The sequence below is a fragment of the Procambarus clarkii genome, chromosome 18, assembly GCF_040958095.1.
Source record: "Procambarus clarkii isolate CNS0578487 chromosome 18, FALCON_Pclarkii_2.0, whole genome shotgun sequence".
NCBI classification, from domain to species: Eukaryota; Metazoa; Arthropoda; class Malacostraca; order Decapoda; family Cambaridae; genus Procambarus; species Procambarus clarkii.
Genome location: NC_091167.1, coordinates 13,403,624 through 13,426,749, shown reverse-complemented (window position 1 = coordinate 13,426,749; position 23,126 = coordinate 13,403,624). Strand labels below are relative to the sequence as shown.

The 23,126-nt window shown below is 49.4% G+C and overlaps 1 protein-coding gene and 1 long non-coding RNA gene across 7 annotated transcripts in view; both read left to right on the top strand.

Annotated features, from left to right (window-relative positions):
* The window catches only part of LOC138365801 (uncharacterized), a 266,841-nt gene that overhangs the window by 124,275 nt on the left and 119,440 nt on the right, over positions 1–23,126 (top strand). The gene's annotated exons all lie outside the window — the stretch shown is intronic.
* LOC123748088 (origin recognition complex subunit 3-like) overlaps positions 1–23,126 on the top strand; it is an 81,346-nt gene continuing 58,220 nt past the window's right edge. For 3 of the 5 annotated variants that reach the window (XR_011229012.1, XR_011229013.1, XM_069326272.1), the window contains exon 1: positions 9,696–9,824. The gene's annotated coding sequence lies outside the window, so the exon portion shown is untranslated. Of the gene's footprint in view, positions 20–9,695; positions 9,883–23,126 lie in introns of those variants that run through there. The other 2 variants (XR_011229015.1, XR_011229014.1) reach the window with 2 other exon arrangements.

The window sequence follows — 23,126 nt, the reverse complement described above, 5'->3', positions numbered from 1 at the left end:
CAGATTTCAGTTAAAAGAGGTTAGTCTCAGAATAGTGTAGAGTGGCTTGTGTTTTGTGACAAGGTTTTCAGTTGCCAGTTGCTGGTCTTAATTTGTATCAATAGGAATGTCTTGTGATCAGGTCTTAAATGTTGTGCATTTTGCGTAAAAACTAGTGACCCAGTTAATATACTCAAGATAGGTCAATAGCTTATCACATCAGAGCCAGAACCTTGAGGCACCACTTTGCAGTGTCGGGTTTAAATTCAGGGAGCCAAGCTCAAGCCAAAAGGAAGACCTCTGAAGTGTTAACTTCTTTGGTCCACACTTCAAAGCCTTGGGAAGTTTTGGAGCCCCAAAACACTCCATTATTGGAACATTCCACTATGCTTCCTGATGGTGAACAATAACCACCCACGAATTTATTATATTTTATTTCTAAATCTGACTTTATTTTTGTCTGTTTCCATTAGGCAATGCTTGTTGTCCTAAATATTCTAGTGCCTATTTGTTGTATTTCTTCATTTTCATATTGTTTTCTGTGGGGAGCCCCTACGGCTCCCTGGAGCTTATCGGGCTAATGTGTGTTATGTTAGACCGGGACATTAGCTAAGGAGTTCAGACCTACCAGGGACCAGCGCCAGAACCTGGCCCCTTCAGAGAGGTTTCAGGGAGCAATGGCCCTGGAAAACCCCATATGGGTGGGGGTTTTCCTTATCTGCCATCGACCGGGGTTAGGCACCCAGAAAGGTAGGCGTAACAAAACAAACCCCACATGGTAAGAAACTACAACAAAAACCGAACAGAGAGGTAGAAAACTCCCTACAATCCCAAGGAAACAAGCAAACAAGCAAACATCACACTTTACTGCCGCGCCGATCGTCCGCGCAGCCCTCCCCACCCCGGGAGGGGGAGGGGGGGAGCCCCGGACCTACCGCGCCGGCTGCCAAGCTCTAGTTCGTTCGCTAATGTCAACCGGGATTGACGCTTCTCTGGCCTCAGTTTCCTAGGCGGTGTTTGCCTTGTGTGGCGTTCACTGCCGTGTGTTGTGGTGTGCGGTGGCCAGGAGTACTTCATCAGTGCCGGGGCTGCATGTGCTTAGTGGCTGACTTCCCTAAGCGCCCTGTGAGTACTGCCCTTGCGTTACAGGGTTATCTTCCCTGGGGCGTTCGGGAACCATTCCCGTAGAGGTTCTTGCTGCTCGGCATTTGCCTCGCCCTTGGGGCCAGCTGGGGCTTGGGGCCCTTGTTTGACCCTGGGTAGGGATTGGTATTGTGCTGGTTAGGGCGTCAAGGTGTTGCGCAGCCTGCCACCTAAGCGGCGGCCGGTTTCTGTTGCCTCTGGAGACGGTGTACTTTTGCGGGGTTTTTCTTTTGTTTTTCATTTTCTTGCCTGGTGGGGGTCTGCCTAAGGTGGTTATAGTTCCACTGGTAGTGTTTGGCGGCCCTCTGCTAGGCCCCCGTGCTTGTACACGTCTCAGGGGTTTTCAGTGCTATAATCTACCCTCTTGTTATGTTTGGGTTTCTTAACCGGTTAGCAACACCTTGCCCGGGCTTCCCGTAGTTGTTACCCTACGGGCCCTGGAAACCCCTGTCTGAGGCTCGGGGGACCATTGAATGTGTCTTCCGGGTTCCAACCCGTCTTGAACGGGATCGTTGGTTGCTGTTCCCTTGTCTCCGGGTGACAGTCGCCACTTTTACCTCCGTCATGCTGCCTGTTGGGTCACTGACACCTTGACCCAGAGTCTTGCGAGTGATTCTCTGCTTGTTCTCCAGTACTCTCCTGATGTTATTACTGTTCAGAGTACAGGCGGCATCCGTGTTGCAAGCTAAGTTAGGTTGCTGCAACATGCTAGGTTGGTTTCCCACTCGAATGCCCGTGGCCGCCCCGTTTGGTTAGGTGCTGCTCGCCCCTTTCTCTCCATGTTCCCGGCTCCGGACCGTCTGCGGGTTTCGGGGTCGGGGCGGGGTTCAGTTGCGGCAGAGACTCGGGCGGTTTTCGGGGGATGCCCCGTTCGGGTTGGGGACGGAGGTTTGAGCCTGTGCCTCCTGCCAAGGCTTCTGGGTCTTACCAGCGGCCCTTTCTTGTTGCCTTTCCCATGGGCTCTTGCTTTTCTTTCAGGGCGGAGGGCTTGGAGGACGGCTCTGCCCCGGGGCCTCTGTTGTTGGTTCCCGGGGCTGTGGGGGTTGCCTGCTAGCAGTTCTGGGGCGGTTTTGCCCCTTCAGGGGTTTTTCTGCTGTTGGGCGTCGTTTTTCGCCCTTCCAGTCTGCTAGCTTCCCACATTTGCTGGCGCGTTTTTGTGTATTAAGCGTCAGTCACAGCCCCTGCTGGCGGCCATTTTCGTCTGCCGGTTTCACGGCATGGCCGCCAGGGCGGCGTTGCGGTTTGTTTACATGCGTCTGGGTGTGCGAGCGAGCGTCACTGGTGAGTTTTCAAAAAAATTGCAGGGTTTTTGTTCTCCTGTTGTCGTTTCTTTGTTTTTCTGGTGTTTTCTTGCCGTTGCCTGTTCCTCTGGGAACGTTTGGGTGTTGACTTTGGGTCTGAGCCTCTGGGTTTAGGCTCAGTGCCCCTGGCTGGTATGCTTGCTCCCACACCTTGCCCCTCGGTTTTCGGTCTGTTGGGACCGTTTTCCCAGGGCGTTCTGCTGGGGTCTGTGCTTTGCCTTTTAGTGGTGTTCTCCGCCGGCAAATGTGGTGGTTTGGGCTCCCCCTGGTTCGATTCTGGGTTCCTTTGGGTTCCTTGGTTTCGTTCTGGAGGTTTCTTCCTCTTGGGCCCCCTTTTGTGGGTTCAGGGGACTTTGTTTCCTCGTGTGACCCGGTTCTGCCTTTTGGGGTTCCGGGGTCTTCCTGGCTTGCAGACTGAGCTTTTTGGGTCTTGGCACATGTTGTGGTTGTGCTGGGACTTTGTGGTTTTGCTGTCGAGGTGGGCCTTTTGATGCAGTTTTGTGCCTTCTTTGCCTGGCCGGCGTAGTGCTCTTTGCCACTAGTCGGCGGCTTGTGCTTTTACAATATATGTCCTCACCTAGTTGTGCTTGTGGGGGTTGAGCTCTGGCTCCTTGGTCCTGCCTCTCAACCGTCCGTCAACAGGTAATTACCTAAGTGTAATTACCTAAGTGTAGTTACAGGATGAGAGCTACGCTCGTGGTGTCCCGTCTTCCCAGCACTCTTTGTCATATAACGCTTTGAAACTACTGACGGTCTTGGCCTCCACCACCTTCTCACTTAACTTGTTCCAACCGTCTACCACTCTATTTGCGAAGGTGAATTTTCTTATATTTCTTCGGCATCTGTGTTTAGCTAGTTTAAATCTATGACCTCTTGTTCTTGAAGTTCCAGGTCTCAGGAAGTCTTCCCTGTCGATTTTATCAATTCCTGTTACTATTTTGTACTGTAGTGATCATATCACCTCTTTTTCTTCTGTCTTCTAGTTTTGGCATATTTAATGCTTCTAACCTCTCCTCGTAGCTCTTGCCCTTCAATTCTGGGAGCCACTTAGTAGCATGTCTTTGCACCTTTTCCAGTTTGTTGATGTGCTTCTTAAGATATGGGCACCACACAACAGCTGCATATTCTAGCTTTGGCCTAACAAAAGTCATGAACAATTTCTTTAGTATATCGCCATCCATGTATTTAAATGCAATTCTGAAGTTAGAAAGCATTGCATAGGCTCCTTGCACAATATTCTTATGTGGTCCTCAGGTGATAGTTTTCTATCTAGAACCACTCCTAGATCTCTTTCTTTATCAGAATTCTTTAAAGATTTCTCACATAATATATAGGTTGTGTGGGGTCTATGTTCTCCTATTCCACATTCCATAACATGACATTTATTAACATTAAATTCCATTTGCCAAGTGGTGCTCCATATACTTATTTTGTCCAGGTCTTCTTGAAGGGCATGACAATCATCTAAATTTCTTATCCTTCCTATTATCTTAGCATCATCAGCAAACATGTTCATATAATTCTGTATACCAACTGGTAGATCATTTATGTACACAATAAACATCACTGGTGCAAGAACTGAACCCTGTGGTACTCCACTTGTGACATTTCTCCATTCCGATACATTGCCTCTGATTACTGCCCTCATTTTTCTATCAGTCAGAAAATTTTTCATCCATGATAGAAGCTTACCTGTCACCCCTCCAATATTTTCCAGTTTCCAGAACAACCTCTTATGTGGAACTCTGTCGAAAGCCTTTTTTGGTGTATCGGTTCCTGTGCCTCTTGGGCTCTGTCATGTCTACATGTGACATTGTATGGGGGTCAGCCTCGTTACTTGTGTGAGGAGTCGCCACATTACTTCTTAGTGCTTTCCCGTTCCCATTCTGACACTCAAAAAAAAAAAAAAAAAAAAAAAAAAAAAAAAAAAAAAAAACTAATTCTATCTGTGGCTCTTTTGGGTACTCAGTTTCCACCTGTGTCCCCTAGTGCGTGTGCCCCTTGTGTTACATAGCCTGTCCTTCTCAACCCTGTCGATTCCCTTGGGTATCTTGTATGTGGTGATCAGGTCTCCCCTCACTTCCTCTTCCAGTGAAGTGTGGTTTCATTCCCGTAGTCTCTCCTCATGACTTCGGTAGTGTACTTTTTCTTTCTGAAGGGGTTCTGTTCCCTTCTCTGTTGACTGGGCGCTGGGGGAGCAGCTTGCTCTGTTGCCTCTCGCTTGGTCCCGCTGTTGGTGGGCGCTTTGGGTTGTCTTCCGGCCTCTGCTGGCGTCGGAGGACGGCTTCTCCCCCTTGGGGGGGGGGTTCAGAGCTGGCGGGGTGGGCTTCTTCCCTGCGCTTCGTCATTTCCTCTTCGTGGGTGCGTGGGGCGTGGTCGATCCGCCCCATCCTTCTGGGCTTCCCGTCTGCTCTTTGCAGTCATGAGCTTTTCCCGTCTGCTCTTTGCAGTCATGAGCTTTTCCAGTCTGCAGTTCTTCTGGACTACTTCCGTCTGCGCTCTGGATCCTCTGCCCTGCTCGGAGGACTGTTGTCTCCTGTTCGGATTCTGTTAGGGCCAGGTGCATGGATGGTGGACCTGGACCTCCAGGTCACTTCTTGGCACGTTCCTCTCCAGTTTTCTGGGGCTAGCACGGTTGGTAATTACCTATGTGTACTTACCTAAGTGTAGTTACAGGATGAGAGCTACTCTCGTGGTGTCCCGTCTTCCCAGCACTCCTTGTCATATAATGCTTTGATTATAATTGTCATATTGTCATATAATGATTGTCATATGTCATAATATGTCTTCATATGATTGTCATACAATGCTTTGGTGGTGGGGCTTCAGGTTTGCTGTTTTTATTGCATTCCCTATTTTGTGAAGGGCACTTTGTATACTCTTTGCATCTTTACCGGATCTTAGTGCCCTGTCTGCGTCTGAGATTCGGTGTCTGGCCTACCTCGACGACTGGCTGGAGTGGGCTCCCAGTCAGTCCGCTTGTCTGCTCGTCAGGGGATGGTTCTTTCCAGATCGCTGGGTTTGGTTTCCTGGTGATCTGGAGGTTTTACCTTCTGTTTCCGTCCCGGGTTCGGACCTGGGCCTTGTTTCAGGCTCTTGGGCCCCTCATTGTCTTCCCTCCAGAAGTGTTACTGTGGCTGTGGTCCCGCCTTTGGCTGTTCAGGAGGGGGTCCCGGGTTGCTCAGCGGTTGCTTGGGCGGTTGTGCGGGAGTTTGCACTTCGGCGTGCTTGTCTGCCCGCGGAGTCGGGTTTGGCTCCGGCGTCGGTTGGTTCCTACGGAGTCTCCTCTTCCGCCTCCTGCATTCCTTGGGTTCCTCTGGGGATCTGGTGTTGGTGCTGCGTCACCAGCTTCCTCTTTGGGGTTTTCGGGGTTCCGTGCCTTGGCGGCTCCCCGAGCCTTCGCTCGATGTGTTCACGGACGGGTCGTCTCTCGGCTGGGGCTTTGTGACCAGTGCTCACCAGGTCGGCCGAGGTTGATGGAGTCTGTCTGTCCGTCGGGCTCACAGCCCGGTTCAGGTGTTCATGGCTGTCTGGTTTACGCTTCGGAGGGTTTGGGTCACTAGGTACTCTACCATTCAGCTCTGTTTGGACTGTTCTCTGGTGGTTCTTGCCGGAACCACAGGGGGTTTGGTTAACCGTGTGGTTCGTGTCCGGGGTGTGTCCTGCGTCCTGGTGGACAGCTGTCTCGGTTCATTCCTCTTCGTGGGTTGGCCAGTCGTCGCCGGTTCGTTTTGTTGGCTCTGTTGGGCTTATGGACTCCTGGCCATGGACGTCTTCGGGTCGGCGTGGTCTAGGCGTCGCCCGTTTTGTGGCGCCCTTCCCACCTGCGAGGACTTCACGGTGGAGGCTTTCGGCAGGCCTGGTCGAGGTGGGGGGTACCTGTACCTCTTCTCCCGGTCCAGCTGTTGCTTCGGGTTCTGGCTCAGTTGCAGCCCATTCCCACGAGAACAGTCCTTATGGTTCCACTGTGGCCGGCCCGGCCTTCTTTTCAGACGCTGCTTGATAGGTGTCCGTACCTGGGGCGTTTTTCCTGAGGCTTCGCCTCTTTCAGCAGGCCGAATCGGTCCTGTCCGTGACTGGTTCGGCCTTCTCTTTGGCTCTTCGCGTCTGGTATTTTGACGCAGGTATCGCCATCTCTATGGTGTTCAGGTGGCTTTGTTGACGGTGTCCCACCTGCGAGCTTCGTCTTGGAGACTGTATGACGTTTATTACGTCTTCTCGCGTTTTGTTTCCCCTCCGGCCTGCTCATGAGTCGCCTGAGCCATCCTGGTCCTTGTTCAGGGTGCCTTCTTCTCTTCCCCTCAGTTTGTGGTAGCCCCTTCGGTTTCAGTTTCCTCCTCTTTGGTACTGGTGGTAGCTTTATTGGTGTGCAGCCTTTCTCTGTCCTGGCGACGGTCGAGACGGCTGCTTTCCGGAGGGGTTCTTGGGGTATTGGTACTTGTTTGGTTTGGCCGGGGGGTGCGTCCTGTGTTGTCCAGTTGTTCTTTTTGCTGTTGCCGGCGTACCGTGCCTGGGGATGCGCTGTGGTTGATCCGGTTCCTTCGTTCCCTGTTTTCAGGGCTCGGGTCTCCCGGGTCGTCCGCAGTGTTTTCCTTCTTACTGCGGTCTGTCTTTGCGCCCGTGCTGTTCAGACGTTTGCAGCAATTGCTGCTGTGTTGGTGACGTCTCGGGCTCATTTCGGGCGCAGGGAATTGTGGGTCGCACAGGTTTTTGGCCGCCCATCCATATGTGCGTCTGTTCTTGGGCGTTCTTGTTGCCTTGGGTCGCAGGTTTGCGACCGGTTGTCTTGGCTTTGCGTTGCAGAGTTTGTGGCGGCCGCCTCCCGGGTTAGCCCTTTCTTTTCCTTCTCTTTGGGTATGAAGCTCCAGGGAGCCGTAGGGGCTCCCCACAGAAAACCAGCGTTGAATGTAATGAAACGCCATTTTCTGGGTGAGCCCCGGAGGCTCCCTGGAAACCCTCCCTCCCACCGGTCGGCGGTTTTTTCGCGTTGGTTGAAGCTTAGCTTCCGAACTGGAGCTTGGCAGCCGGCGCGGTAGGTCCGGGGCTCCCCCCCTCCCCCTCCCGGGGTGGGGAGGGCTGCGCGGACGATCTGCGCGGCAGTAAAGTGTGATGTTTGCTTGTTTGCTTGTTTCCTTGGGATTGTAGGGAGTTTTCTACCTCTCTGTTCGGTTTTTGTTGTAGTTTCTTACCATGTGGGGTTTGTTTTGTTACGCCTACCTTTCTGGGTGCCTAACCCCGGTCGATGGCAGATAAGGAAAACCCCCAACCATATGGGGTTTTCCAGGGCCATTGCTCCCTGAAACCTCTCTGAAGGGGCCAGGTTCTGGCGCTGGTCCCTGGTAGGTCTGAACTCCTTAGCTAATGTCCCGGTCTAACATAACACACATTAGCCCGATAAGCTCCAGGGAGCCTCCGGGGCTCACCCAGAAAATGGCGTTTCATTACATTCAACGCTGGTTTTTTGTAAACTGTAAATATGTAAGCCTTTGAGTATTGTAATGCATATTTAATTATTTATTAACTACTGCACTGTGCTGGCCGACAATACTCTCGGCTGGCGGCGCGCAGGCTGAGAAAATACGATTTTAAGATATCATACAAATCAAAACCCGTGCGCGGCAGGTTGGGTACGAAATGGACTCCTGGGACCTCCTGTGTGAGGCAGCCATCTTGAAAAAATCCGAGAATGCCCTAGGGCTGCTAGTTGGCTCAGTTCTGAGTGAGCAACCATGAGTGGTGCACGCGCCTCTGGCTCCTATTTCCTTGTCAGACCCGGTGTTGAAAGATCATTCTCTGTTGGTGAAATTCAGACCTTAATGTTTGAAGAACATAAGGATCATGATATTGATGAAGCTAAGCACAATAAGGACCTAACACAAGGGTCGGATACAAGTGATGTAGTACCGATGCGGACGATACAGCGAGCGTATCCAGTAGTGGCTGAGCGCCACCCTTGCTCATGTGAGTCATCTCCAATTTTTATAGATAATATTATAGATGAATCGTTTCCTGGGTTCAATGATGATGCTTCTGATACAAGGAGCATAGATGAACAGAGTTAGCAGCTTCCACGGTGATGTTTCTTGTCAGTGGTGGTGGTAGCAATACATGGAGCACGGGTGAATTTGCAAGGGAGGACTGTGATAATTTTGTAACACACAAACCACAATTTGATGATTCTGATGTTGGTGTTGCACCCACTTTCCCATATACTGTACTGGGGAAGATAAGAGTGTTACCAGGACAGATATGAGATACCAGGACAGAGTTTTGTCATTGAGCATTTCCTAGATCTTTTCAAGACTACCTTACACTTCACAAGCTTGGCTACATACCACCTACGGGAACCAAAGCCAAGGGTGTACGTGAGTGCATTGTTTGCAAGCACATAGAACAAAGAAACGGGAAGCGAAAATCTGTGTACCTGGTGCATCGAGTGCAAAGTTGCTCTGTGTACCATGGACTGCTTCTTTGATTATCATTCACTTCCGAAGTACTGAGTGTGTAGTACAGTGTGTGAAAGTGCACATATTCTAAATATATTTAATTTTGAACAGGTAATATTGTGACAATGAATATTTGTTGTGGACCCGTTAGTGAGACATGTATCACAGTTCCTTGGAACATTATAAACGTTCTACTGTACCATGTATATATATTGTAAAGGACACAAATGTGCATCATATACTACAAATAAAACTAAGTATAAAGCATTGAAAATACATTGAAAAAATTATTGTAAATATATTTGTGGCAACTTGTGAGTCATAAATGGCCCATGCGACCGCCTGTGGGAGCTTCCTGCGCGAACGCACAGACCCTGATGATGTTTCATTGCATTTTCTTCATGTGCCACAGTCAAAGTAAGCTTTTTCTGGGGGAGCCCCGTCGGCTCCCAGGAGCTATCCAGGCTAAATGGATATGTATAACTTTCTGGCATCAGTCAAAGTGCTAGGAGTTCTTGCCTACCGGTGACCACGGGCCAGAACCTGTCCTCCTCAGAGAGGCACGAGGAGCAATGGCCTATAGAAACCCCCTTGTGATTGGGAGCATTCTATGTCATCGACTGGGATAGGCACCCAGAAAGGTAGGCACCCCAAAACAAACCCCTATTCTGGTGAAAATGTTGCTACCAAAAGCCAAACGAGTGGACAGAACTCCCCAAACAAAATTATCAAACTAGCATGACGTCATCACGTCGCCGCACCACCGTCTGTGCAACCCCCCCCCCCCTCCCCGGGAGGAGGAAGGGGGAGCCCCAGACCCTCCGCACCAGCAATCCAACTGGCAGTTCTTGGCTGATGGAATTACTGGTCGGTTGAGTGCCTCTGGCTCCAGTCTTTGTTTCAGTTCTGTGCCTTGTGGTGTGGACTGTCTCTACTGGTGGGGTGTGAGCCAGGAGTGAGATTCCACGGTACTCGGGCTGCATGTGCCTAGGGCTATCTTCCCTAGGTGCCCTGTAAGTACTGCCCTTGGGGCTTGGGGCCACCTTCCACAAGTCACCTTGGGTTCTACCTCTGCTGTGTCCTTTACGGCTCGGTACTGGGCCGCCCTTGGAGTCGGCTGGGGTTTTGTTGCCCTGGTTTGTATCTGGGTAGGTGGTAGTTTTCGTTACTGGTAGGGGCGCGGGGTACCGTACAGCTAGTTTTCACCAATAACAGCGGCCGGCTCTGTTCCGCCTGGGTACGTTGTCCTCTTGCGAGGTTTTTCTTTTGTTTTTATTTTTGCCTGGTGGGGGGGGGGTCTGATTTTATGGTCCCCCTTTACTGTTCTAGGTGTTTTTATTTCTATATTTTCTGTTGCTGGTACTCCCCGCTTGGCCCCCGTGAGTGGACACGTCCCAGGGGTTCTGCTTTTAGAAGTTTGTTTGGTAGACTTGGGCGCCGGTTTGCGGTACTCTGCCTAGGCTTCCCTTAGCGTGTACCCAAGGCTAAGGGCCCTGGGAAACCCCACGGGGGCTCCGTGGTCCTCTAGGTGTGTCCCTGGAGTCCCCCCTCGTGTCCTGCGAGTTTGACGGTTGCTCTGTCCCCTTGTCTCAGGGTGACACTCACAGGTTGTGCCTCCGCCATGCTGCCTGTTGGGTCTTTGTTTCTTATGACCCGGAGTCGTGCAACAGGTGTTGTCAGTACGTGCTCTCGTTCACCCAGGCCACTGGTCATGATAATCGGGTGCAGGCGGCTGCTGCGTTGCTTGCTGGGTGTAGGTTGCTGCAACGCTCTTGGTTGTTTGTGGCCCCGGATGCCCTGAGACTGCCCCGTTTTGATTGTTGGGGTCCAGACTTGGGGGTGGGGGTCGCTTTGGCTCTGGCTCCTTCCGCTCCTTGTCCTTCCCCTTCTGTTCTGCACACTGAGTGAGTGACCACAGTGTATTGATATTTGCTTATCTAGTAGAAGTAGGGATAACCTATCCAAGGATGGGATTGGAAGGAGAAAGACTAAATTACCGAAGAGGAAAATATGACGAGATGAGGAACTTCCTAATGGGAATACCATGGGAAACAGAATTCAGAGAAAAGACTGTACAGAATATGATGGATTATGTCACTCAGAAGTGTCAGGAGGCTGCAGGCAGGTTTATCCCAGTCCAAAAAGTGAAAAATGAAAAGCAACAGAAGAATCCGTGGTTCAACCAGGAATGTGCAGCAGCATAGCAATTGAGTAAAAGAACAAGGCAAAACTACAGGAACAACAGAACACCAGAGAGCAGGTAGAGATACCAGAGGGCCAGAAATGAGTACATCAGAGTGAGGAGAGAAGCAAAGAGGCAGTACGAAAAGGACGTCGCGAGTAAAGCTATGACCCAACCAAAACTGCTCCACAGCCACATCAGGAGGAAAACAGCAGTGAAGGAACAAGTGATGAAACTGAGAAAAGGGGAGATCAGATACACAGAGAATGATAAAGAGGTGTGTGAAGAACTCAACAAGAGATTCCAGGAAGTCTTCACAATAGAACAAGGAGAGGTCCCTGCACTAAATGAGGAGGCAAACCGAACAACCTTGGAGGAAATTTACCTCACCAGTGATGAGGTCAAAAGGAATCTGTTGGAGCTGAATGTGTCAAAGGCTGTTGGGCCTGACAGAATCTCACCGTGGATTCTAAAAGAAGGTGCAGAAGCACTAAGTGTGCCACTCTCTATGGTGTATAACAGGTCACTGGAAACGGGAGACCTTCCGGAAAGCTGGAAGACAGCTAATGTAGTCCCAATTTACAAAAAGGGTGACAGGCAAGAGGCACTGAACTACAGGCCAGTTTCCCTAACTTGTATACCATGCAAGGTGATGGAGAAGATCGTGAGGAAAAGGCTTTTAGAGCATCTGGAGGGAAACAGCTTTGTAACACACCACCAGCATGGGTTCAGAGATGGTAAATCGTGCCTCACAGGCCTAATAGAATTCTATGACCAAGCAACACAAATTAGGCAGGAAAGAGAAAGGTGGGCAAACTGCATTTTCTTGGACTGTCAGAAAGCCTTTGACACAGTACCTCACAAAAGGCTGTTACAAAAGTTGGAGCAGCAGGCAGGAGTAAAAGGTAAGGTGCTCCAGTAGATAAGGGACTATCTAAGCAATAGGAAACAATAGGGGGGAGGCATCAGAGTGGCGAGATGTCACCAACGGGGTTCCACAGGGCTCTGTACTCGGATCCATCCTGTTTCTAGTATATGTAAACAACCTTCCAGAGGGTATAGACTCTTTCCTCTTAATGTTTGCTGACGATGCAAAAATTATAAGAAGAATCAAAACAGATGAAGATAGACAGAGACTACAGGACGACCTGGACAAACTGGAGGAATGGTCTAGAAAATGGCTGCTAAAGTTCAACTCAGGAAAGTGTAAAGCATTGAAATTAGGTGAAGGGAGCAGAAGGCTGAACACAAGGTACTATTTGGGAGGTGAAATCCTGCAAGAGTCAAATAGAGAGAAAGATCTGGGGGTCGATATCACACCGAACCTGTCCCCAGAGGCCCACATCAAAAGGATATCATCAGCGGCATATGCTAGACTGGCCAATATAAGAACTGCTTTAGAAACTTGTGTAAGGAATCGTTCAGGACCCTGTATACCACTTATGTAAAACCAATCCTGGAGTATGCAGCTTCAGCCTGGAGTCCATACCTAGGTAAACACAAGACGAAGTTAGAGAAGATTCAGAGGTATGCCACCAGACTGGTCCCGGAACTGAGAGGAATGAGTTACAAGGAAAGGGTAAGGGAGCTGAACCTCACAACCCTGGAAAACAAGAGTAAGGGGAGACATGATAACCACCTACAAAATTCTCAGGGGAATTGACAGGGTGGACAAAGACAAACGCTTCAGCACGGGTGGGACACGAACAAGGGGACACAGGTGGAAACTTAGTACCCAGATGAGCCACAGAGACGTTAGAAAGAATTTTTTCAGTGTCAGGGAAGTTAACAAATGGAATGCATTAAGTAGTGTTGTGGTGGAGGCAGACTCCATACACAGTTTCAAATGTAAATATGATAGAGCCTAATAGGCTCAGGAATCTGTACACCAGTTGATTGACAGTTGAGAGGCGGGACCAAAGAGCCAGAGCTCAACCCCCCAAACACAACTAGGTGAGTACACTGCCTCCCTTGCTTCCTGCTCCAAACCGTAGACGGGTTTCAAGGTTGGAGCGGGATCTGGTTGGGTTGAGACTCGGGCAGTCTCGGGGGATTTTCCTCTTCTGTGATTGCGGCAGAGGCATTCAAGTCAGTTCCTCCAGCTGTGCCGTATGGGTCTAACCAGTGGGCTCCCTTCCTTAGTGTTTGTACGGCTGCCCCGGCTTTTCCTTGTCAAGCTGGGGATTTGGGGGTGCAGCTCGGCCCCGGGTCTTGCCATAGAGGTTCCCGGGGTTGGGGAGGGGTTGCCTGGGGGGCTTTGGCCCCATTTGCCCCTCTTGGGTCTTTGTACCGTTGATGAGGGCTGGCAGTTCCTCAAAGTGGGGTTGTTCCTTCCCCCCTCTGTGTTCATGTTGGTTGCGGGTATACTCCTCCCTGGGTTCGGTTCCGTGTCCCTTCGGGTTCATCGTTCCCGTCGTTCCTGGGGGTGTGTTTTGCCCCCTTTTCCTTACCCTTTTCACGCTTACGTCACGATACTGTTCCCTTCGTATCGGCGTCCCTGCGTGTCCCTAGATCAGGGGTATATTTTTGTCCATATGTACCTCCGTGCATTTGTGCTTACTTGTCGTAGTTCTTGTTGGTTCGCTCGTCTCTTCGTACCTTCCAATATTATTGGAACGTCTGTTGATTTCCGAAGTGGTTTTCCTTCTGGTCTCTTGTCGGCCTCATTGGTTACCGACCGTCTTCTGTCTTCTTTCTCTTCGGTTTCGCCTTGTTTTGTTTTTGCGTCGTCTCTCCTCCCAGTTTCGACAATCCTCATCTTCGTTACGTACGCCTTCCTGGTGTTTGTACGATGTGTGTATACGATGTGTTTGCACGATGTGTGTATACGATGTGTCTCTACGTTATGTGTTTGCACGATATGTGTGTCCGCCTGGTGTACGAGCCACTCCACCCGGTGGACGGGTGGTATGTTTCGTACCTCGCTCGCTGGAGCTGGGGTGTGCATTTTGTTTATGGGAGGTATACTCGTGTATTCCGCGGTTTTCTATGGCTTTTTGCTTGTTTTCTCCCTCCAGTCGTAGCCCTCTGGATGCTGGGGGTGTTCTGGTTTTTATATATGGGGGCATCACTTCGTTCTTTCCTCTGCTTCCGGGTGTGGGATTGCTCGGAGTGGCGCCTCCTCCTCCCCCTCTGTACTGCTCCTCGTCTTCTGCAGGACGCACACCTCTGGACGTATTTCTCCTTAGACTTCCAACTTTTGTTCAGGTAACGGTACATACAATGCCTACTGCCTCAAGTATGCATGGCGTTCGAGCGCACCACTAGCGATGCTCCTGGTATATTACTTGGCTCGCCTGTGTTGTAGCACAGTCGTGTCTCTGCTCTGCAGGTGAGATTGTCATGTCTGGCAACTCTGTCGGCCAGGTGCTGGTTCTCGGCTTTTGGTGGGGTGCTTGCCTAGTTGTGCTTGCAGGGGTTGAGCTCTGGCTCTTTGGCCCCACCTCTCTCCTGTCGGTTGACGGTTGTGCAGTTTCCAGAGTCTCCTGGGCTCTATCTTATCTGCGTTTGCTCCTGTGGGTGGAGTCTGCCTCTCCCACGTAGCTTCCTAGTGCTTTCCGCTTCCTATCTCTTCTGACCTTGATCAGGTTCTTTTTCATGTCTGTGGCTCCTTTGGGTACTCAGCTTCCTTCTATGTCCCCTTGTGCATATGAACATAAGGACATAGGCAACTGAATAAGGCCTATTGGCCCATACGAGGCAGCTCCTATTTATTACCACCCAATCCTACTCATATACGTGTCCAACCCATGCTTGCACCATTTGTGAGACCCCACCTCCACCACGTTACGTGGTAATTGGTTCCACATATCAACAAACCTGTTACCGTACCAGTGTTTACTCAAGTCTTTCCTAAATCTAAACTTATCCAATTTATACCCATTGTTTCGTGTACAAAACGTGCCACCCTTGGTCACTGCTCCATCCTTGTTTACTCTGTCTCTTCCCCGGTTGGCGGGGTTGCGTCGATGGCTTCTAACAGGGGTGTTTGGTGTGGTGTGTTGTGTTTGGTCACCTTGCATGTGTCTTCAGTGACTTTCATTTGTCCATATATCTTGTTCTTTGTTGTCCTGAGGGGCTCTGCCCTGCATTTCAATGCTTTTGGTTTCATTTGTCGGCACCTGGGTCTCTTCTCTCTCTGGACACTCATTCCTTGCCTATCTTCAGTGCCCTGTTGCACCCTTCTGTCCATGAGGTCCCTCGGGTATGTACGGCCTCCTCTACACATGTTGTGGTTGGTCGTGTGCATTACTTCCCGGCCGTTCTTGGTCCGTATTCGGGGTTTTCCTTGCCTATTTCCGTTTTTCCTCCTCCTATGCTACACTTGTCTGTGTATCTGGGTTGGTGCTTCTTGACTATCCTAATATTGGGTGCTCAGGTGGGTCTCTGTCCATGTTTAGTTCCCTGCTTTTGAACTTCTCCGGTGTTCCGTTTTGGTACTGAGTTCCTATGATTTTCTTTGTGACTTACTGCAGGCTTCGGTGTTTCGCTGTCTGTGGAGGGTTGTGAACTTTCAGTCCGCCGCTCCTGCCTTACTGGTTCCTTTTCTTGGAACCGGTAGCTGGGTTCCGGTCATGGATCTGGTTTTTCTTTGTTCCTTTTCCGGAACGGGTGTGTTTGCTTTCCTGCGGTTCACGTCCTGCGTAGTTTTCCTCTTGGATGCCTCAGGGATGCGTACGTCATTCTTCCCTGCTGGAGCTGGTTATGTTGCTCCTTTGGTTTGTGAGGTCGCTGTTTTTCGATTCGCGTTTTGCGCTTTCATTGATGGTGCTCGTTTCTCGTCGTTTGTGTCAGCACTGATGGGTTCGTTGTTGGTCTCCCACCTGCGTGTTTCATCTTGTGGGCGGTGTGTGGTTTTCCTGGCGGTCCTTCCGGTTTTCCTTTTCCTATCACTGCGAAGGGTCCTTTGTTCTCTGATAGGGTTGGCTAGTCTTCCCTTCGGGGTTGTTCCGGGTCCGTCATCTGGGACCGTGTACTGTCACCTCGTATTGGGTGAAGCAGCTCCAGCTTGCGTTCGGTGTTGCGGTTCCTGCTCCGTTTCGCTTGCTGTCCTGGGCATTGTTTCACCTCCGGCCTGCTCTTGAGTTCTGGTGCCATCCTGGTCGTTGGCCTGGGTGGTCTATTTTCTTCTCATTTTGGTCTTGTCTTTGGGTTGCTGCTTGGTTGGTCGGGCAGGGGGGGGGCTGCTTCCTTTGTTGTTCGGTTGCGTTTTTTTCGCTGTTTTCTGAGCGTCTTGGCATCTGGGGTCGTGGACGCATTTTGGTTGTTCGCGTTCCCTTCTTCCCTCGTTCCTGTTCAGGAGTTCGGGTCTGCAGGTTCTTTGTTTCGTCTGTGGTCTTGTTTTATTAGGTTAGGGCGCGTGGCGTCCGCCTCCTGGATCCTTCCCTATTTTCCTTATCTGTGGTGAGGTAGCTCCGGGGAGCCGACAGGGCACCCCCAGAAAACCAGCATTGAATGTAATGAAACACCGTTTTCTGGGCGAGTCCCGGAGGCTCCCCAGCATCCTTCCTCCGGTCGGCGGCATTTTTCGCGTATTTTGACATCCAGCCAAAGAATTGCTAGTTGGATCGCCGGCGCGGAAGGTCTGGGGCTTCACCCCTTCTCCCTCCCAGAGAGAGGGTGGGTTGCGCAGACGGTGGCATGGCGACATGATGACGTCATGCTAGTTTACTAATTTTGTTTGGGGAGTTCCGTCCATTCATTCGGCTTTTGATAGCAATATTTTCACCAGAATAGGGGTTTGTTTTGGGGCGCCTACCTTTCCGAGTGCCTATCCCGGTCGATGGCAGACATAGAATGCTCCCAAGCTCAAGGGGGTTTCTATAGGCCATTGCACCTCGTGCCTCTCTGAGGGGGACAGGTTCTGGCTCGTGGTCCCCGGTAAGCTGGCAAGGTCTGCTTGAAGCATGTGCCAGTGAGGAGGGGCAGAAAGAGGACCACTCTAGAAAGAGAACGCAGACGACTGTACAGGAGAAGGAAAAAAATAACGGAAATGCTTCGGCAGACACAACTATCACAAGCAAGGAAAATAAGCCTAAGCAGGGAGATCGAAGAAATAGAACAAACGTTGAAGCGATTATATGAGTCTGAGGAAATGGAATTGGAATAGAGAGCTATACAAGAGATAAGAAAAAATCCGAAATATTTTTTCACATATGCAAAATCAAAATCCAAAACCTCGACCAGTATTGGACCATTACAAATGAAAGGTTCGTACACAGAGGACAACAAAGAGATTAGTGAAATTCTAAGAAGCCAGTATGAGGCTATGTTTAGCACACCAATAAACAACATGAAAGTTGATGACCCAGACAGCTTCTTTATGAATGACATTCAAGCTGCAGATAATATAATGGATATTACTACAAACTCGGAAGACTTTGAAAGAGAAATTGACAATGTGCTATGCACTCAGCTCCTGGGCCTGACTCATGGAATTCAATATTCATAAAGAAATGTAAAGTACCAGTAGCGAGAGCACTCAGCGTAATATGGAGAAAGAGCCTGGATACAGGGGAGATACCAGCAGCACTTAAATCTACAGATATAGCTCCGTTGCACAAGGGGGGGGAGTAAAGCCTTGGTAAAAAATTATAGGCCAGTTGCACTAACATCACACATAATAAAAATGTTTGAAAGAGTGATTAGGAATCAAATTTCTAGTTTTATGGAAAACAATGAATTGCACAATCCAGGACAACATGAATTTAGAGCGGGAAGATCCTGTCACAGTTACTCAACCACTATGACAAAATCACAGAAGCCCTAGAAGAAAAGCAAAATGCAGATGTTGTATACACAGACTTTGCAAAGGCGTTCGACAAACGTGACCATGGGGTGATACCTCACAAAATGAGGTCAATGGGAATAACTGGAAAAGTAGGACGCTGGATACTCAATTTTTTGTCGAACAGAACACAAAGAGTAACAGTCAATCAGATAAAATCGAGTCCAAGCGATGTTAAAAGCTCTGTACCTCAAGGTACAGTCCTTGCACCGCTACTGTTCCTTATTCTCATATCTGATATAGACAAAAATACACGTCACAGCTTCGTGTTGTCCTTTGCAGATGACATAAAAATCAGCATGAAAATTACCTCTGCTGAAGACATTGAAAAACTACTAGCAGATGTCAACAAAGTTTTCGATTGGGCAGCAGAAAATAACATGATGTTTAACAGTGATAAATTTCAGCTACTCAGGTACGGCAAAAATGAGGATCTGAAACATAATACAGGGTACAAAACACAATCGAATCTTCCCATAGTAGAAAACCAGCATGTCAAGAATTTGGGAATAATGATATCCAATGATCTAACGTCTAGGGAGCATAACCAAGCAAATATCGCGTCAGCCAGAAAAATGATCGGATGGATTACGAGAACTTTCAAATCCAGGGATCCCATCACAATGGTTGTACTCTTCAAGTCACTTGTGTTGTCCCGTCTTGAGTACTGCTCAGTACTCACTTCCCCCTTCAGAGCAGGAGAGATTGCTGAAATAGAGGGAATACAGAGAACATATACGGCACGCATAGAAGAGATAAAACACCAAAATTGTTGGGATTGTCTCAAAGCTCTCCAAATGTATTCTCTAGAAAGGAGACGAGAGAGATACCAAATAATATACACATGGAAAATACTGGAGGGCCAGCCCCAAATCTACACAGTAAAATAACAACGTACTGGAGTGAACGATATGGAAGAAAATGCAAGATTGAACCAGTGAAGAGCAGAGGTGCCATAGGCACAATCAGAGAACACTGTATAAACTTCAGAGGTCTGCGGTTGTTCAATGTCCTCCCAGCGACTATAAGAAATATTGCCGGAACAACCGTGGACATCTTCAAGAGAAAACTGGACTGTTTTCTAAGAGAAGTTCCAGATCAGCCGGGCTGGGCTATGGTGGGTATGTGGCCCTGCGGGTCACTCCAAGCAACAGCCTGGTGGACCAAACTCTCACACTTCGAGCCTGGCCTCGGGCTGGGCTTGGGGAGTAGAAGAACTCCTAGAACCCCATCAAGCAGGTATGAAGCAGGCAAGAACTCCTAGCACTTTGACTGATGCCAGAAAGTTATACATATCCATTCAGCCTGGATAGCTCCCGGGAGCCTCCGGGACTCACCCAGAAAATAGCGTTTCATTACATGAAAGGTTTTAACAATTTAAAAAGAAAAAAGAAATTGGGGGAACACTTTATTTTCAGTGCATCACCAGAATGTCACAATAAATGCAGCGCAGCATGGAGGTTAATTTGAAACCTAGTGGTAATTGTTCTCACTTCTTGAATTATTGGTGAATTCTCTCAAGTTTGAAGGGTTTATTTAACAGTATTGCACCCCAGGCGTGCTCTCCGCGTGTATGCACGGAGTAGACCTGATGGTGCGGGCGAGTGCTCGGCGACACTAAATGTGTATACTCGTTTTAGTTTTCTCACCTTAATTCTCGTGCTATGTCGCTCGTTTTGGTATCATTGTGTTCACAATAGAATTCCCTACAGGTGTATATGCATATAAGGTCCAAAAGCCAAGCTTGACTCCCCATAGCAAAACCTAAAGTCAGGAAAAGTTACCCGTGAGCGCACAAAATCAGTAAAATGTCTGTACTCGTTTCAGTTTTCCCACCTTAATATTCGTGCTACGTCGTTCGTTTTGGTATCAATGCGTTTGCAATTAAATTCCCTACAGTTGTATAAGCATATATTGTCCAAAAGCCCAGCATGACTCCCTTGGCAAAGCCTAAAGTTACCCGTGAACGAGAACCAATTATCAACCTAATGTGTATACTCGTTCAGTTTGATAACATAAATTTTTGTGTTCCGTCGCTCGTTTTGGTATCAAATTGTTCGCAATATGAAGTCGCATATTTTAAAACTAGTCCCATAATAATAGAGCAATAACTGGAATTTTAACAAATGGTTTAATTTTGCAAGCTCATCACAAAATTATTTATATCCTTCCAGTGTTCTGACATAAAATTTCATGTTACATCTTTAATTTTTGTATTAAATTGTACGTAATGTAAAGGCGCGCATTTTAAAACTAGTCCCATAATAATAGCACAATAAATAGAATTTTAACAAATATTTTAAAATTTTGACCAAAAACATATTTATAATCTTTCAAGTGTTCTGACATCAAGTTTTGTGTTACATCTTCCATGTTGATATCAAATTGTGCGCATTCTGAAGGCGCTCAATTTGAAATTATGCCGAAGTCGATCGGATAGAAAATGAATTTTATACAAATATTTTTTGTATTGGATGCGAGCAGTGTCCAAAGCTAGGACATGGGAGAAAAAAAGTGGACACGAGGGGTGTCCAAAGAGAGCGATAGTGTTAACAAACACATCCTGAGTGTTTTATCAGCTGGACGGGTCCTGCTTCTTCTAAGCTAAGTGCCAGCCTTCCTTTGAATTTGTCCATCAGGGATCATTCGCTCGGTGTTATTCCATATTTTAATTAGTTTCATGAGAGTGTTTTCTGTCTAGTATGTGCTGTGTGGACCTGGCTCATTGGGTCCTTAGAGCTGCATGTGCTCAGGGCTCCCTTTCCTGTATGCTCTAGCACTGCCCCTGTACTTGGAGAGTTCTCTTCTCTGGGTGTTTGGGAGTTTGCTCTTTTAGAGACCGGGCCACCGGAGTCGGGGCCTTACCTCGGCAAACATTTTGCCTCGTTGAGGTACACAGGCTGTTTGTGCATTTGTTTTACACAGCACTCTGACATGGGCCTTAATCGCCACATTAACCAGGTTGTATCAGTCTACGTAGTTAACTCCCGGCAAGCATTCCTAGTACCCGTGTGTCCTGTTTGGTCTGCCCTTTGGGGCCTAGTAATCCTAGGCTCTCGCATTTTGGGAGTTTGAGGACTTCTTGTCATCTTTACCTTGGAGCTACGATCATTCTTTCTGCCTCCAGCGTGCTGCCTATTGGGTCAGTAATACCTACGACCCTGAGTCCTGCGGGGTTTGTTCCCCCATGTGGTTTCTCTCTGACCCTCCACATGACGGCAAGCTTATCAAGCAGCTGCCACCTTGTGGGTTCATTTTGCCTGCCTTCAGCACTCATGGCTTTGTGCCTGGTTGGATGTTCCAGAGTTGGCCCCATCTTGTTTTTAGCAACCTGGAATTGGAAATGTTAGTGAAATCCACATTTGCTCCCTCCGTGTCTTTTCTTCCTTCCCCTTTGAAGTGTGGTATGTCGGGCTTCTCTCCCTTCCAGGTCTCTTGCCTCTTTTCTCAGTTTACTGCATTCCCTTCAGTTTATAATTCTTCTGCTAAAATGGTTTTCTTATTGGCACTCAACTCCAGTTGTAGGGTAGGGGAGCTGCATGCTCTTCTTCGGAGGCGTGGTTTTCATTCTTTTGGCCCTCGTAGGTCACTGGAATTTCAGAGTGGTCCTTTGGTCATTGATGCTTGGTTGGTTGGCAGGGGTTGCTTCATGTGCTGTGCCAAGTGGTGGCTCTCAACCATTATCTTCATGCCACCAATTCTGACTTGGTGGATGCTTTGTAGGTTGATCCTGTTTCCTTGGTCTCCTGTTCCAAGGATGTTGTTTCTCAGGTCGTCTACAGTGTCATCAAATCCAGCCAGCCTGTTCATGTTATTTGTAAATTTGCTGCTCGCGTAGCTGTTTTTGCTAATATGTCCTGGGCTGTTATTCTGGCTGGGGGGTTTTGGTGGTCTAACAGGATCCTGATGGTTTGGTGTTAATTAATGTTTCCAGGCCTTGTCATGCATGCGTCGCGTCGCTTTGGGTCATTCCTCTCGGCCAAGTGTCTCGTCTTCGTCTTGACTGTTTTCAGTTTCTTCTCCATAATAAGCCCTTGTCTGTCTTCTCCTTGGGTAATTAGCTTCAGGGATCCACAAGGGGCTTCCTCCAGAAAAGCAGTATTAAATATAAAGAAAAACCTCCTCCTGGGAGGGCCCCGGTGGCTCCCTGATTGCCCTCTCCCTCCCGTCCATGGTTGTTGGTTGGTTGGTTCTGCACATTTGCTCCACAGTTGGTGTGGAGAGCTAGCAGGAACTTGGAGCTCCAACTTTCTATCCCCCCAACTGGCATGGGGATGGGAGGAGTTGGTGCTACTGAGTTAGTGCTAGTTTCGAGAGATTCACTCGTTTGTTTACCTTGTGTGTGGAAGTTCGTTAGGTAGTTTTGAGGCTTTGGTCATTTTAAACCCAGCAGTAGTCTGTATTTGTTCACTGGCTTTCTTAATTATTTCCCAGTGGGGGTGGCGGAGTGTCACCTGCTCTCCGCCTCTGTGTGGGGGGGCCAGGTTCTGGCTCTGGGTTCTGGTATGCCAACAGTGGGGGTGGCGGAGTGTCACCTGCTCTCCGCCTCTGTGTGGGGGGCCAGGTTCTGGCTCTGGGTTCTGGTATGCCAACAGTGGGGGTGGCGGAGTGTCACCTGCTCTCCGCCTCTGTGTGGGGGGCCAGGTTCTGGCTCTGGGTTCTGGTATGCCAACAGTGGGGGTGGCGGAGTGTCACCTGCTCTCCGCCTCTGTGTGGGGGGCCAGGTTCTGGCTCTGGGTTCTGGTATACCAACAGTGGGGGTGGCGGAGTGTCACCTGCTCTCCGCCTCTGTGTGGGGGGCCAGGTTCTGGCTCTGGGTTCTGGTATGCCAACAGTGGGGGTGGCGGAGTGTCACCTGCTCTCCGCCTCTGTGTGGGGGCCAGGTTCTGGCTCTGGGTTCTGGTATGCCAACAGTGGGGGTGGCGGAGTGTCACCTGCTCTCCGCCTCTGTGTGGGGGCAGGTTCTGGCTCTGGGTTCTGGTATGCCAACAGTGGGGGTGGCGGAGTGTCACCTGCTCTCCGCCTCTGTGTGGGGGCCAGGTTCTGGCTCTGGGTTCTGGTATGCCAACAGTGGGGGTGGCGGAGTGTCACCTGCTCTCCGCCTCTGTGTGGGGGCCAGGTTCTGGCTCTGGGTTCTGGTATGCCAACAGTGGGGGTGGCGGAGTGTCACCTGCTCTCCGCCTCTGTGTGGGGGGCCAGGTTCTGGCTCTGGGTTCTGGTATGCCAACAGTGGGGGTGGCGGAGTGTCACCTGCTCTCCGCCTCTGTGTGGGGGGCCAGGTTCTGGCT